Raw genomic sequence first — 14,698 nt, 5'->3', positions numbered from 1 at the left:
CATGTTGACCAGGCTGAATTTTTTTGTAATGGAGTTACAACCTTTACATCAAGTACATCAAGTACATACATTGTTAGATAAACAGCTTGATGAATTTTTCCATATATATGGAATAAGAGATAGAACATTTCCATGACCCTGGAGTACTTTCTTGAGCCCCTTTCCAGGCAGCACTTCTCCCATCCCAACAGAAAGGTAACCACTGTACTGAATTCTCTCACTGTCAATTAGCTTTGGAACTTTACATAAATAGAATCATATAGTGAGTTCTGTTTTTTATCTGGGTTCTTTGTCTCAACACAACATCTATGAGATTCATTGATGTTGTTATTTTTTATTGCTGAGCAGTATTCTACTGATGAATATACCATACCTTTTTTTTTTTTTTTTTTTTTTGAGACGGAGTCTCACTCTGTCACCCAGGCTGGCGAGCAATGGTGCGATCTTGGCTCACTGCAACCTCCACCTCCTGGGTTCAAGTGATTCTCCTGCCTCAGCCTCCTGAGTAGCTTGGATTACAGGCACACACCAGCACGCCTGGCTAACTTTTTTTGTATTTTTAGTACAGATGGGGTTTCACCATGTTGCTCAGGCTGGTCTTGAACTCCTGACCTTGTGATCCGCCTGCCTCGGCCTCCCAAAGTGCTGGGATTACAGGTGTGAGCCACAATGCCCAGACGACCATAACTTATTTATCCATTCTATTTTTGATGTATATATTTGAGTTGTTTCCAGTTCTTCGTTCTAAGGAACCAAGCTGCTTTGAGCAGCCTGTGCTTCTCTTTGTGCAGATGTGCATGCACTTGTCTTGCTCGTGCCTTCAAGGAGAGCATGCATTTAGATGAGTAGGTGCAGCCCAGCAGTTTCTCAAGGGGTGGAGCCCATGGAGCGTCCACCCTGAAAGGCAGGAGGGTTCCAGTTGTGCCACCTTCTCATCAATACTTGGTATTTTAACCTTTTTTTTTTTTTTTTTTTTTGCTATTCTAAAAGAATTTCAATAAAATTTCAATAAAATTCAACTAACAGAATTTCAATAAAAATTATTTGGTACTTTGAGTGGGTAAAACATTCAGACAGCTTCTAGTTCGAAAAGTATGTAAAAGTTAACACTAAGAGGCCTCCCTCCCGCCCTGCCCCCATCCATCCACCCCAGTTCCCATCACAATAGGAAAGCCCTATTAATAGTTCATTATTTATCCTCCCAGATATTTTTTATAGATAAAAGGCAATGCAAATATATATATATATATATAGAGAGAGAGAGAGAGAGAGTGTCCCCATTTTACACAAAAGGCAGAATATTATGCACACTTTTCTGCATCTTGCTTTTTCCATTGAGCCATCTTTCAAAGCTCCTTTCATTTCAGCACATGAAATTCATGAGTAGATGTGCCATGATGAGGCCCCCTTGCTGGAAATATTTAGGTGGTGGTTGATCGTTTGTTTCTACAGAGAGAATTGCAATAATTAACCTTGTACAAAAATGATCTTAGTCCTGCTCAAGAGCAGAACTGGCCAGGCACGGTGGCTTGTGCCTGTAATCCCAGCACGTTGGGAGGCCAAAGCTGGTGGATCATTTGAGCCTAGCAGTTCGAGACCAGCCTGAGCAACATAATGAGACCTGTCTCTACAAAAAGGAAAAAACTTAGCTGGGTGTGGTGGCACATGCTTGTGGTCCCAGCTACTTGGGTACAGGAGGTAGGAAAATCGCTTGAGCCTGGGAGGTCAAGGCTGCAGTGAGCCATGATCATGCCACTGCACTCCAGTCTGGGTGACAGAGTGAAACCCTGCCTTAAAAAAATTATCATTCATATTTACTTATTCATTCTTTCATTCATTCAGAAATACCAGAAATATCACTTGGGGTCCTTATTAGGTGTCAGGCACTGTTTCAGGTACTAGGAGGAGCCGGTCACAGTGGCTCACGCCTGTAATCCCAGCACTTTGGGAGGCCGAGGTGGGCAGGTCACCTTAGGTCAGGAGTTTGAGACCAGCCTGGCCAACATGGTGAAACCTCATCTCTATCAAAAATATAAAATTAGCCAGGCGTGGTGGCGTGTGCCTGTTATCCCAGCTACTTGGGAGGCTGAGGCAGGAGAATCACTTGGACCCAGGAGGTGGAAGCTGCAGTGAGCCGAGATTGGACTATTGCACTCCAAACTGGGCAAAAAGACTGAAACTCCGTCTCAAAAAAAAAAAAAAAAAGGCATCTCAGAACCTAGAACACGTGGACAGTATGCTGTGCATAAAAGATGCTCAACCTGATATTTGTTAGGCAATGAAATGAGTCTCTAAAGAGCTTTCCAGCAACACCATTCTTGTTTGCTGTTGGTTGATTTATTGTTTGTGACGTTTTCAACACAAAATCAATTGAAATTCCAGCTTTTACGGTTTGTGAAAATTGTAATCTGTACAAAAAATGCACAAATTTGTTAAGATTTGCAAAATCTACAATTTATTATTTGTGTGACTTGGAAAAAAAATACTTAAATTTCTGAGCTTCGGGCTCTGGACTGTATGAAGGGGGATAATAACATAACCCACAGGCTTGTTCAGGAGGTGAAAGAAAGTGAGCCTTAGAAAGTGCTTAGTGCGGCCGGGAGCCGTGGCTCATGCCTGTAATCCCAGCACTTCGGGAGGCTGAGGCAGGTGGATTACTTGAGGATGGGAGTTTGAGACCAGCCTGGCCAACCTGGTGAACCCTGTCTCTACAGAAACTAGAAAAGAATTAGCCGGGTGTGGTGGGGCATGCCTGTAATCCCAGGTACTCATGAAGCTGAGGCAGGAAAATTGCTTGAACTCGGGAAGTGGAGGCTGCAGTGAGCTACGATCGCGCCACTGCTCTCCAGCCTGGGCGACAGAGCCAGACTCTGTCTCAAATAAAATAAAATAAAATAAAATAAAATAAAATAAAAAAATAAAATAGTGCTTAATATGCTGTGCCTGCCTGCAGAAAGCCCTCAGCAATGCTAGCACTGATTATGCTTAGGACCTGGACAGCTCTGTGACATCTCATGAAGCTAGAATGGCTGAGGAAGAAGCTGTGTACAAGGAAGACGGGAGGAAAGGAGGACTGTGCCACCTCAGCCTTCCTTCCCCCGATCTCAGCCTTCCGTCCCCCGATCTGCTCTTTCCTCTTCCATTTTGAAGTGGCCACATCCCAAGGAGGCAGAATCTCATCTGTCGCCCCTTAGATCAAAGTCTCCCTGGTCTGAGCAGCTGGCAGGTCTTTCTAGGTGTCCCGAGGGTGCTGATGGAGCATGGCAGGCCCCACTCCTTGTCTGCCTGCACCTCTGATTAGCAACATATCCCCTAGCGCAGCCCTCGGGTCACCTACCTGAAGTCACACTCGATGCCCTGAGATTCCTTTTGCAAAGTATGTGACAGCCCTTTCCAGGTCACTGCAGTGGAATTTGACCTCTGGAGCTGGGCTCTCCCGCTTTCCAGAGTCATAGTATTCCACAGTTTGTTCCCACCCTCCTCCAAAGACAGCAATCATGGGCATTTTCATTTCAATGTGCACTTCTTGTTATGGTTAGTATTTGTCGATTACAAAAGTCATATATTCTCATTATAAAAATATAGAAACATAAACGGAGAAAGTGAATCCTTTCCTCCAGAAATGAGCAGTATGTGAAAATTCCTTTAGAATATATTTGCCTACCCTCACCATAATTTTTAAACTAAAATGGAATAACCACATATTGTTTAGTCATCTTCATTTTCTTGTTTCTTTTTTAACTTTAGGCACATCTTGGACATTATTCCAAATACAGTCATCCTTTTTGAACGGCTGCAAAGAATCACATCATATGGATGATCTGTAACAGGGGTCCCCAACCCCTGGGCAAGAACTAGCACTGGTCTGTGGCCTGTTAGGAACGGGGCCACACAGCAGGAGGTGAGTGGTGGCCGCGAGCGACCATTACGATCTGAGCTTCGCCTCCTGTCAGATCAGCAGTGGCATTAGAGTCTCATAGGAGCATGAACCCTATTGTGAACTGCACATGCGAGGGATCTAGGCTGCACACTCCTTATGAGACTCCAACGAATGCCTGGTGATCTGAGGTGGAGCAGCCTCTTCCCAAAACCATCCCCCACACCCACCCCGTCCCAGTCCGTGGAAAAATGGTCTTCCATGAAACTAGTCCCTGGTGCGAAAAAGGTTGGGGACAGCTGATCTAGAGTATATTGTTCCCACCCCATGGGTTGATATTTAAGTGGCTGCCAACATTTTGCTATTACAAATAGCTCTGCAGCAACAAACAGCATTATACGTATATGGTATGACACTTGAGGAACTGTAAAATTGAAAGTTCTTTGGGAGGCCGAGACGGGCAGATCATGAGGTCAGGAGATTGAGACCATCCTGGCTAACACAGTGAAACCCCGTCTCTACTAAAAATACAAAAAACTAGCCGGGCGAGGTGGCGGGCGCCTGTAGTCCCAGCTACTCGGGAGGCTGAGGCAGGAGAATGGCGTGAACCCGGGAGGCGGAGCTTGCAGTGAGCCAAGATCTGGCCACTGCACTCCCGCCTGGGTGACAGAGCAAGACTCCGTCTCAAAAAAAAAAAAAAAAAAGTTGAAGTTACAATTGCAAAAATAGAATCTAGGCCAAATAATAGCCATAATATCAGTCAAGGGTCCACTGGATCCAGGCATGGTTTAATGCGCTTCCTGTTTACCAATTAATTTGATCCTTACAGCGATCTATGAATCAGGCACTGCCAGTCCCATTTCCAGGTATGAAAACGGAGGCAGGGAGAGGTTAAGTAATTGAAATCACATGGCTGGTAGGAAGTATGTTTCGCCTTCTGACGCATATTCCAACACCATCTTCCAGAAAGAGTGTATCCAGGCATGCTGTTGCCAACTCGGCCTTCCTCCACTACAGCAGAAGCAGAATGCAGAGGCCTTCAGTTTACAATGGCCGACCGAGTACTTCGCATAGATTCTGCCACTGCAATCCTTACAACCACCCCATTAAGCAGGAGCCCTCCTTACCCCCCTTTACTGATGGGGAAACCAAGGCAGAGAGCTTAAATGTTCACTTGTGATCTGCCTGCTGGTGTAAGCAGATTTGGAATCATGATCTGTTGAATTAAACATAATTCACGTGAAAGTGGTTTAAGAAGTTTATGGGCACCCAAGACTACTGGTCCACTAGGTGACCCCTCTCCCCCAGACATTCCCTTTGTACATCATTGGTGGATTTGGTGTCATTTGTGGTTGGCAGTGACAGTGCCCTTGGAGACCTATGGAGGTGGCTGGGATGATTTCAGCACAGATGTCAAAGCTGAGCCAGCTTCCATCTGTGAGAGGGCAAAACTGTCCTCCAGGCGGGGCTTTGATACCTGTTAGTGGGAAGGGAGGGAGGGCAGAGATTCCCCCAAAGGTGAGGAAGGGAGATGGGAGGGGTCCTTGCTCTGAGATAGCCTCCAGGTGAGTACCTCCTGGGGCAGCAACCTGTGTGCCCCTCCCCGTCCGCTGTCTCCTCGCCTGCACACTGGTCTAGGTTCCTCAGTTTCACTTTGTGGCCTCTCAACATCCAGCCCCAGGTGCAGCCTGGGCCACCCACAGCTTAGTGCCAATTGCTTTACTCAGCTAATTAGATCAGCACCTCAGCCTTCTCAGGTGCCTCTGGATGTCCAGATGTGGGCCTGAGGCTGGGGGAAAGAAGGACAGTCTCCTTCCCTCAGGGCTTATCAGGAAGGAGACAGACTTCTTTCTAAGGAGACACAGCACAGGCTTGCGTAGAATTGGGGGTGCACAACTGATAATGTGGACAAAGCTGTCTCCGGGAGGGACCTCCAAGGAAGAGTGAGCCAGGAAAGAAGGGGAAGGGGCGGCTTCCTGGCCACTGAGAAAGGACAGTGGGGTGGAGTCAGTCCCCAAGGGGTAGCCTAGACTGCTCAGATTCCGCCCTCCCGGCCCCACCCCGCAAACACACACACCAGGGGCCCACAGAGCCCTGGGGCGCTGCCTTTCCTGCTTGGAGAGGGCTGCCCCAGCTGGGATGTGACCCCAGCCCCTGTTCATGAGTCTGGTCCTGGGACCCTGGCTGCTCTGTGGAGTATTTGTGTGTTTGTGGATCCTTTGGTCACTCCTTCTCCACTCTCTTAGAGTGAAGACAGCCACCTCTGGGGTGGAGAGAGGGCCCTGAGAACCTGCCCTGGTCCCCCTGGCTGTAGCATGGTGTGGTTGCCAGGGTCTGGTAGCCCCTTTTGTCTCCTGCTTCCCCTAGGACCCCCTAATACCACCCTCCTCAGCTGCACAATGGACACGGGATTTCCGCTCTGAACCTTAGCACAGGCTGCTCTGTCTGTGCCAGAACGCCTTTCCCCGCTTCTGGGGTAGGGTAGGGTTATCGTCCTGGAGAACCTTACCCATCCTTCAGATCTGCAGACATTTTCCCCGCCTCCCCCACTCATTCTGGGTGGAGTGCAGCTGCTAGCCATGGGTACCTTAGCTGAGTTTTAAAAAGATGTCCTTGTACCATGATTATGCAAGATGCTAACATTGGGGGAAGGCGAGTGAAGGGCAGATAGGAACTCTGCTGGTTTTGCAACCTTGCTGCAAGCCTAACATTATTTTCAAAACAAAAATTAGTAAGCAAAGATGTCCATTCCTCCCGACAGTCGTAGTGGGCTTGATCTCAGCTCCCACTTTTCACATGCGCAGGGCAGCCTGTGTGATCAGACCTATTGGTCCTGTGGGTTAAGGTCTCCCCTTTGTGTGTCCCCCATTGACACGAAGTGTGGCCAGATGGGGTGGCGCACCAGGATACACACAGGCGCACTCACTGATGCCCCGGTCTTAGCTTCCATAAGCTTCAGCACAGGCTGTTTGACTCCTAACCTGCTGTTTGAAATCACTTTGCTAAATATCTTTGCATTAGAGCAAGTTTCCCTGAAGCAGACCCAGAATCACTGATTCACATGCTGGTGGTTTACTGGGGATACATGTCCAGGAGAAACCACTATTGGAGTCAGGAAAGCAGAACCGAGAAGGGAAAAAGTCAAGGAAATCTGTGATTTTAGGCACAATCCCAGCCTCACCTGATCCCAGGGAGTTTGGGGCTGTGAATGACACCCAGAGCTTGGCCTGCCTGGAGGCAGGACTGGGCTTTCAGTCCCTGGCTAAGGGCTTCGGGAAGGTAGGGACCAGGTGTGTCCCGCTCCGTGCACCTGCAGGGGGAGCATCTGTGACACAGAGCACCAGGCGCCGGCTGTGGAAGTTGGGAGGAGAGCACAAAAGCAGAAAGGGGGACCCGAGGAGACCTGGGCAGGTCCAGGTGCATGGAGTCAGGAGAACAGACAGTTGGGAAAAGAAGGTGGATGCAAAATGGGGAGAGGAGGGAGAAGCTGGAACCGACAGCACGAGCTGGTGCCCCGAGGACAGGCAGAGCCCCGCATCCATTCTTGTTGCCTCTCACCATGGTGAGGAGCTGTCCCGGGCCATGTAGTGTACAGTGAAGAGCAACCGTGTGTGCGCGTGCTGCAAGGGCCAAGATGGTTTCGCCCTTCAGGTCTCACTTGAGGGTCTCTCTCCTGGTCTCTTTCTCACGGGTTGCATTGTGTCCCCTAAAAGATATGTTGAGATGCTAAACCCCAGGGTCTCAGAATGTGACGTTATTTGGAATTAGAGTCATTGCACGTGTAATTAATTGAGGTAATGAGATCATTTAGAATAGGGTGGGCTCGTGATCCAGTACAACTGTCCTTATAAGGAGAGGGAAACGTGGACACAGACCTAGAGAGGGAAGACGATGGGAAGACACACAGGGAGAAGATGACCAGGTGGAGATAGAGGCAGAGATTGGGGTGATGCAGCCACAGCCAAGGACACCTGGGGCTACCAGAAGCTGGAAGGGGCCAGGAAGGCTCCTCCCCCAGAGGTTTGGAGGGAGTTCTGCCCTGCTGACATCTTGATTTTGGCCTCCAGGCTTCTGGAACTGTGAGAGAACACATTTCCATGGTTTTCAGTCATCCAAGGGTTCAGAACTTTGTGACAGCAGCCTCTGGAAACAGCCTCGCAGCAGAAACCCACATGGAAGACAGTTCTGGAAGTGTGGCTCAGCCAGGCCCTGCAGGAGATCAGAACCACCCCAGCCTTGGGATGAATGTCTCCTCCTCACGGAGTTTTGCCAAGCCCCCTCCCATGCCAGTCCTCTGCGTGGCTCCTTCCTGGTGCCAACCACAGTGACGATTGCACTAGGGCCCTGGACAGTCTTGCCAGGCTCCCTCAGGAGCCCGTGACTCCCTGAGGACAAGGTACCATCTATTTCCTTCTTTTGGTTGCCCGAGGGTTCAGCAAAGGGCCAGATTCCTTGTAGGGCCTTTTGTAACTGATGGAGAGGGTGGGGAGTTGCAAGGAGAGAGAAGCGCCCATCCCCGGGGTGGCATTGCAGCTGCAGGGGCCTGGTGGGTGGGAGTGGGGCCTCCCTGATCTACCGCACTCTGTTGCCCAGGCTGGAGGGCAGTCAGCTGGTCAGCTGATGAACTCGGCTCAGAGAAAACCCAGCTTTTCTTTCCCAGTCCTGTGGGACAGACAGCTCCAAACCCTGGCCCACCAGCTTTCTCCGAGTGTTAATTTATCAGGACAATAATAATCCTCCTATGATTTAGGGTTTGGAGGGATTACCAGACTGTGGTGGTGGAGCTGATAGGCGTTTATTACCTACTTAACCATTTAAGTAGAACAAAAAAGAAAATCCTTGTTGCACAAAAGGTGATGAATGTTTTTGTTAAAACACTCTATTAAAATGATTCATTAACATGACAAAGAATCGCCCGGTCTCCAGGCACCCTTGAGGAGGTTGGAACATCTGACCAGACAAGTGTTTTTGGGGAACTTCAAGAATTCAGGATTTGCTTCTACTCTGCATGGGGTGGGGGTGGGGCGCGCCCCCCACCCCATGCAGAGGATGCCCCGCTGCTTTGCGGGATGTGGGTTTTTTTTTTTTTTTAAGAACCCAGACCCTTGTTCTCCTATGACAGCGCTGCTGCAAACCATATTGCTAAGGGAGCAGCTATGAAAGGGTCCCCACGGGTTCCCCAAAGTCGGCTACGTATTAGGTCATTTGCTCTTCCGTCCCTTTGAAACAGCAAAGGTGTCAGCTCAGCACGTCCGATGATAGTGTTAGATCACTCAGTGGCTGACGCACAGTAGGTGGGTTGTAAAGTTTTAATGAATATAAGATGGCAGGAAGTGGCTACCCTGGAGTGATGGACAGCTGGGTCGGGAGGTGCGGAGGGGTGCTTTGGACTGGTCTTGGTTTATATCCTCACTGCTCCACCCTCGCTGTGTGAGCTTGAAGAAGTGACTTCTCTCCAAGCTTCAGTTTCGTCTGTAAAACGGAGCTGACACCCAGACTTTGTTCCTAGGGCTGTCGCAGGGGTTAAATGAGAGCACCGTGGCGATGTTCGTGGGCCAGTTCCTGGAAGGAACGTAGCACATTGCCGGGCACAGAGCAAACGCTGAGGAAAGTCACTTGGGGCTGTCTTCAGGCTGCATCACAAAATTCCTCCTTCAGCAAAGACACCATCTGGCAAGCGCCCGGCAGTCTCCGCCATCCTCTGTAGTTCTGCCAGCGTATTACTGTTTTGTTTAGTTTTAAAAATATAGATGACATTTATCGAGTACTCACTGTTATTTCTCCCTTAATTCTCTCCACAGACCCACGTGGTAGGCGCTGCCATGAGCCCTATTTTCCAGATGAGGAAAATTGAGGCTTAGAAATAGTTAAGCGAGCCGTCCCAGATCACAGATCACATGGCCAGTAAGTGACGTGTGCCCAATTTGAACCCTAATCTGTCTGAATCTTTGCCTTTGGTATTTACAAAAGTGTCTTGCCAGTTGGGAGAGGCAGGAAATGGGCGAGTGTTTCTTCAGGAATCACGAACCAGAATCTTCTGTGCCCTTTATCTCATCGAAGCGCCACGGCAGCACTTCAAAGTAGATGTTTTATTTGTTTTGATTTATGGCTGCTTGCTCATGAGTGTTATTCCTTTGGTGAGGAAGGAGAGGTCTTGGGGGAGGCAGGCAGGCTTTGGAGGCAAAATGCATTTGGGTTCAGCTTCATGATGGAGCTGTGTGACCCAAGGGACGCTGCTTAACCTCTCTGTGCCACAACTTTTTCAGTGGTAAGCTTGGCACCTACCTTCTAGGGTGGTCTGAGGCACAGTGTCTATGAGGGGCTATGCCCGGTGCCTGCCCACTGTCAGGGCTTGCTAACTGTTGGCTGAGATGATCTGGCAGGACCATGCTGGCCTCCCTGTCATTACTCAGTGGGTGGCGATGATCTATGGGGTTTCCACCACTGCACACTGTTCACACCAGTCTGACCCGCTGATAACTCCTCTACTCCCAACAACAGATCTCCCTATTTTCCTTTCAGTTGAAGATGAAATTCATATTTCTATTATCTACTATAGGTGTGTCTGAGAGCAAAAAGGGAAAAAAAAAGTGATTTAAAGCCTGGAATTCAAACCCCTGAAATCTTTGAAGCTACAGCCAGCTGAAAAAAATTGCAGTCAACTGTAGTCATTCATGTTTATCGGGGGAGGAAAAAAAAAAAAAGGTTCACTCTAAACAAAAGCCCTTACCAGGGAGAGGGAAAATATGAGAAGTATTTGGTCGGACGCTTCATTTGCTCCAGAGCCCGCCTCTGAGCAGCTTACCCAGCCAGGCATTCCGCCCACTGGGGGCTCGACCTGTCCCCCCACCCCAGGACATTATTAAGTTGGAAATAATTAAGGTTGCTAAGTGATTTCACCCCTTGTGAAACTGCTAGAAAGGAATCCAGTCATTGTTTAATTAAAAAATGAAGAAAGAAAGGCTAAGAAGGGCAAAAGAAAAGGGAGGAAGGAAGAAAAAGAAGGAAAAAGAGAAGGAGGGAAGGAAGGAACGGGGAAAGGAAGAGAGGAAAGGGAGCTGCGTGATGTGCTCAGGGAATGGGCTCAGAGGCTGGGTAGGGGGCATCTCTTCCTACCACGCAAGACGCCATCTCCTGCTCAGCTGCACTGCGGTCCCTGCCTTCGCCGGCCCCTGTGGCCATCATCCCTCCTGGCACCACAGTTTAGGCAGCTGCCTCTTCCCTGCCACCAGGGAGGAACAAAGTGAACCTGGAGTTCTCTTGGCGTCAGACGCCAGCTTCTAAAGGCTCAAAGGGGCCCAGTTAACACACAGCAGGAGTTCCGATTCAAGACTGGCTCCTGCGCTTCCCAGCCGTGTGGCCTGGGGAAACATCTTTTAACCCCAATGAAGCTGCCATTTTGGTAGGTTAAAATGGTCAGATATCAGCAATTCCATAAGGTCCCACCTGAATTGCTTAAAAGAATAGAGCGTGGGAGTACTTTTCCAATGGGCAAGCCTTGTCCTACTACAGGGCAGTAGCGCGTTCCCCACGCAGTCACCGAGTATCTCTGAGATGTCGGCGTGGGGCTAAGTTTGTCCGTAGTGTGGACCTGCTTAATCCCTGTAGCAACCCCAAAAATGGATGTGGCTGTTTCCGCATGTTGTAGATGAGGCAGCTGAGGCTCAAACAGCCCAAATCTCATGCCTCAGGACGTTCTACTAGAATGTGAAGCAGCTGGGATTTGAACCCAGGTAGTCTGGCTTCAGAGTCTGGGCCCTTCACTATTAATTAGTCAACCATCAATTAATTAAATCAATACAGTCATTTGTTCGGGAAATATTTATGGAGTTTTCTTTTAATGAACCATGTACTGTTCTAGGCATTAGAAATGCAATGATGAGGAAGAAAGAGACTCTTCCATGGAGAAAGGTAACATGCGGCAGATCAATAAAAGGTATTAAAGACAATGCTTGCCCCCAGGGGGAGAGATTTTGCTAAGGTGGTCTGGGTGGTGATATAGAAGGAAGAGACATGGTAGCTGGAACATCTGGAATGGGACAAAGTGATACTGGCAGGCAGCAAGGTGGGGGGCAATTGTGGGCTGTGGCGTGGACTTCCAGGGCCACAGTCCAGGAAGATGTAGCCTGGATCCAAGGCAGGAGAAGTGGGTAGGGTCAGACTCTACCTTGAAGGTAGAAGCAGCAGGACCTGCTGATGACTTAGATGCATGGGAGAGAAGAAGGCTATTGTTTTTGTTACCCCAGGTCCACAGCTAGTAAGTTACAGAGCAAGGACTTGGAGCCAGGTTCTTCACATGGGGCAAATATTCACTTTGCCATTCATTTCACAAGCATTTATTGAGTTTTGTGCCAGGTGCTGAGACAGCCCTGTTGTGCCCTCCCAGAGCTTCTATTCTCCAGGGGAAGGCAGACTCCAAGCCACAAAAGTCACTGGGACCCATATAATTATGTAGGTGCAAAGAACCGGGGTGCCCAACACGTTGCAAGGGGATGGACCCCATCACTCCAGGCTTCCTGGAGCCTGCAGAGGGGCAAGGTTGGACTATAAAGATAGCTGGTTGGGCGTGGTGGCTCATGCCTGTAATCCTAGCACCTTGGGAGGCCAAGGCGGGTGGATCACAAGGTCAGGAGTTTGAGACCAGCCTGGCCAACATAGTGAAACACTGTCTCTACTGAAAATACAAAAATTAGCCGGTGTGGTGGCATGCGCCTGTAGTCCCAGCTGCTAGGGAGGGTGAGGCAGGAGAAGCGCTTGAGCCCGGGAAGCGGAGGTTGCAGTGAGCCAAGACCGCGCCATTGCACTCCAGCCTGGGCCACAGAGTGAAACTCTGTCTCCAAAAAAAAAAAAAAAAAAAAAAAGCCAACACCTTCTGATGCTTCCCAGAGGCCAGGGAGTATGCTGAGAAATTTACAGCCATTGTCTTATGTCAATCTTTATAAGAACCCTGGGAGGCTGGGTGCGGTGGCTCACACTTGTAATCCCAGCACTTTGGGAGGCTGAGGAAGGTGGATCACTTGAGTCCAGGAGCTCGAGAACAGCCTGGGCAACATGGTGAAACTCCATCTCTACAAAAAATTAGCTGGGCATGGTGGCACACACCGGTAGTCCCAGCTACTTGTGGGGCTGAGGCACAAGTATTGCTTGAGCCCAGGAGGTCAAAGCTGCAGTGAACCGTGATTGCACCACTGCACTCCAGCCTGGGTAACAGAACAAGACCCTGTCTCAAAACAACAACAGCAAGAAAAACAACCCCAAAAACAAAAAAAGCCTAGGAGGAGGAAACTATTTTTACTCCCTCTTTACAGATAAGAAAATTCAGGTTTTGGGGTGGTGGGGGCAGGTTGCCCAAGGTCACACCACTGGCAGAGCTGGGACTCAAACCTTGGGACTCAGATCCTAAACTTCACCCCTTCCCTCTCTGCTCAAAGTTCTCTGATATCAGACCTTCTCATCACTTCTTAGAGACAAAGAGATGTGATTAACAAATCAATATGTCAAATACTAAGCATGTTCTACCTCCAGACAGTCTCTGGTGATGGGAGCAGGTGTGTTTGGGGCAGGGTAGGAGGTTTGAGCTGAGCAAAATTTGATGGAAGTCCAGAAATTTGCATGGTTTTTAATTACTTTCAGATTTAATAGAATATCATTCGGTGTGATTTATTCTACTCAAAGATTGATTAGTAATACAACTTGAATTGTATTCCATTTCCCCACACAATTTAAGATGATTTAGTGCCAAATAAAGACTAACCCTAAAAGCTGTTTCTTTAAAGAGCCCTAGTCACCCTTGTTCTAATGCACTTGGAAAGGAGAAATTGTGCCTCCACCAGTCAAACAGCAATTTGATCCTTCCTGAACCTCAAACAAATGAGGGTCCTTCCCATCTCTGCGGCAGTCGGTGCTCTAATGGGGTCTGAGTCACCTCTTCCTAGCCCAGGGTTTGTCAGCCTCTGCACTGTTCTCTTCTGGGCTGGATCCTCCACTGTTGGGGGGTCCGTCCTGTGCATCGGAGGGTGTTAAGCAACATCCTTGACCTTCACCCACTAAATGCTAGTAGCATCCCCTTTCCCCAGTTGTGACAGCAAAAATGTCCGTAGACATTGCTCCATGTTCTCTGTGGGGGCAAAATTGCCCCCTGCCGAGAACCACTGATTGCTTTTGTGGGGAACCAGAGCATGTTCTTCAGAGGCAAACTTAAAATCTCACTCAAAAGTGGGGAAACTCCCTCTGAGGGATAAATCACAGCTTTTGTTTCATTTTTCTTTTTTTAGAGACAGGGTCTCGCTCTGTTGCCCAGGCTGGAATGCAATGGCCTGATCATAGCTCACTGCAGCCTCAAACTCCTGGGCTCAAGGGATCCTCCCACCTCAGCCCCAGTAGCTGGGACTACAAACATGTGCCTTCATGCCTGGTTTTTTTTTTTTTTTCTAATTTGTTTTGTAGAGAGAGGAGGTTTCACTACATTGCCCAGGCTGACCTCAAACTGCTGGGATCAAGCTATCCTCCCACCTCAGCCTCCCAAAGTGTTGGAATTACAGGCATGAGCCACCGTGCCCGGCTTGTTTCCTTGTTTCTTTTGTCCCGCTTGCTACGTGGACAGCATCCTTCAGGTGCCACTGGGGGACCCTCAGAGGACTGACACCTGCAGACGTTGGGGCTTAAGAGGGGTGCGGAGCAGGCAGCTACTTGTGCCCTGGCAGCGGTTGGTATCTTCCCTTCTGTATCCTGGATTCGGCATGAACCAAAGGGCCCCCTGAGGCCTCAAGATGAAAAGTAAAGTGGTCAGAAATGTGCCTCCCTTAATGCAGTTGGAGTTCT

At 48.9% G+C, this 14,698-nt stretch overlaps 1 long non-coding RNA gene across 1 annotated transcript; it reads left to right on the top strand.

Annotated features, from left to right (window-relative positions):
• The first annotated feature begins 2,858 nt into the window (after nucleotides 1–2,858).
• Nucleotides 2,859–14,344, top strand: LOC108580572. Its single transcript, XR_002515074.2, has 5 exons — nucleotides 2,859–3,901; nucleotides 7,945–8,273; nucleotides 9,387–9,781; nucleotides 11,739–11,788; nucleotides 14,324–14,344. It is a non-coding gene; the product is annotated as an uncharacterized LOC108580572 (long non-coding RNA).
• The last annotated feature ends 354 nt before the right edge of the window (nucleotides 14,345–14,698 follow it).

This window comes from Papio anubis, chromosome 16, assembly GCF_008728515.1.
Source record: "Papio anubis isolate 15944 chromosome 16, Panubis1.0, whole genome shotgun sequence".
Lineage (NCBI taxonomy): Eukaryota > Metazoa > Chordata > Mammalia > Primates > Cercopithecidae > Papio > Papio anubis.
The sequence above is the reverse complement of the archived record's forward strand: the minus strand, read 5'-3'. Positions and strand labels throughout refer to the sequence as shown.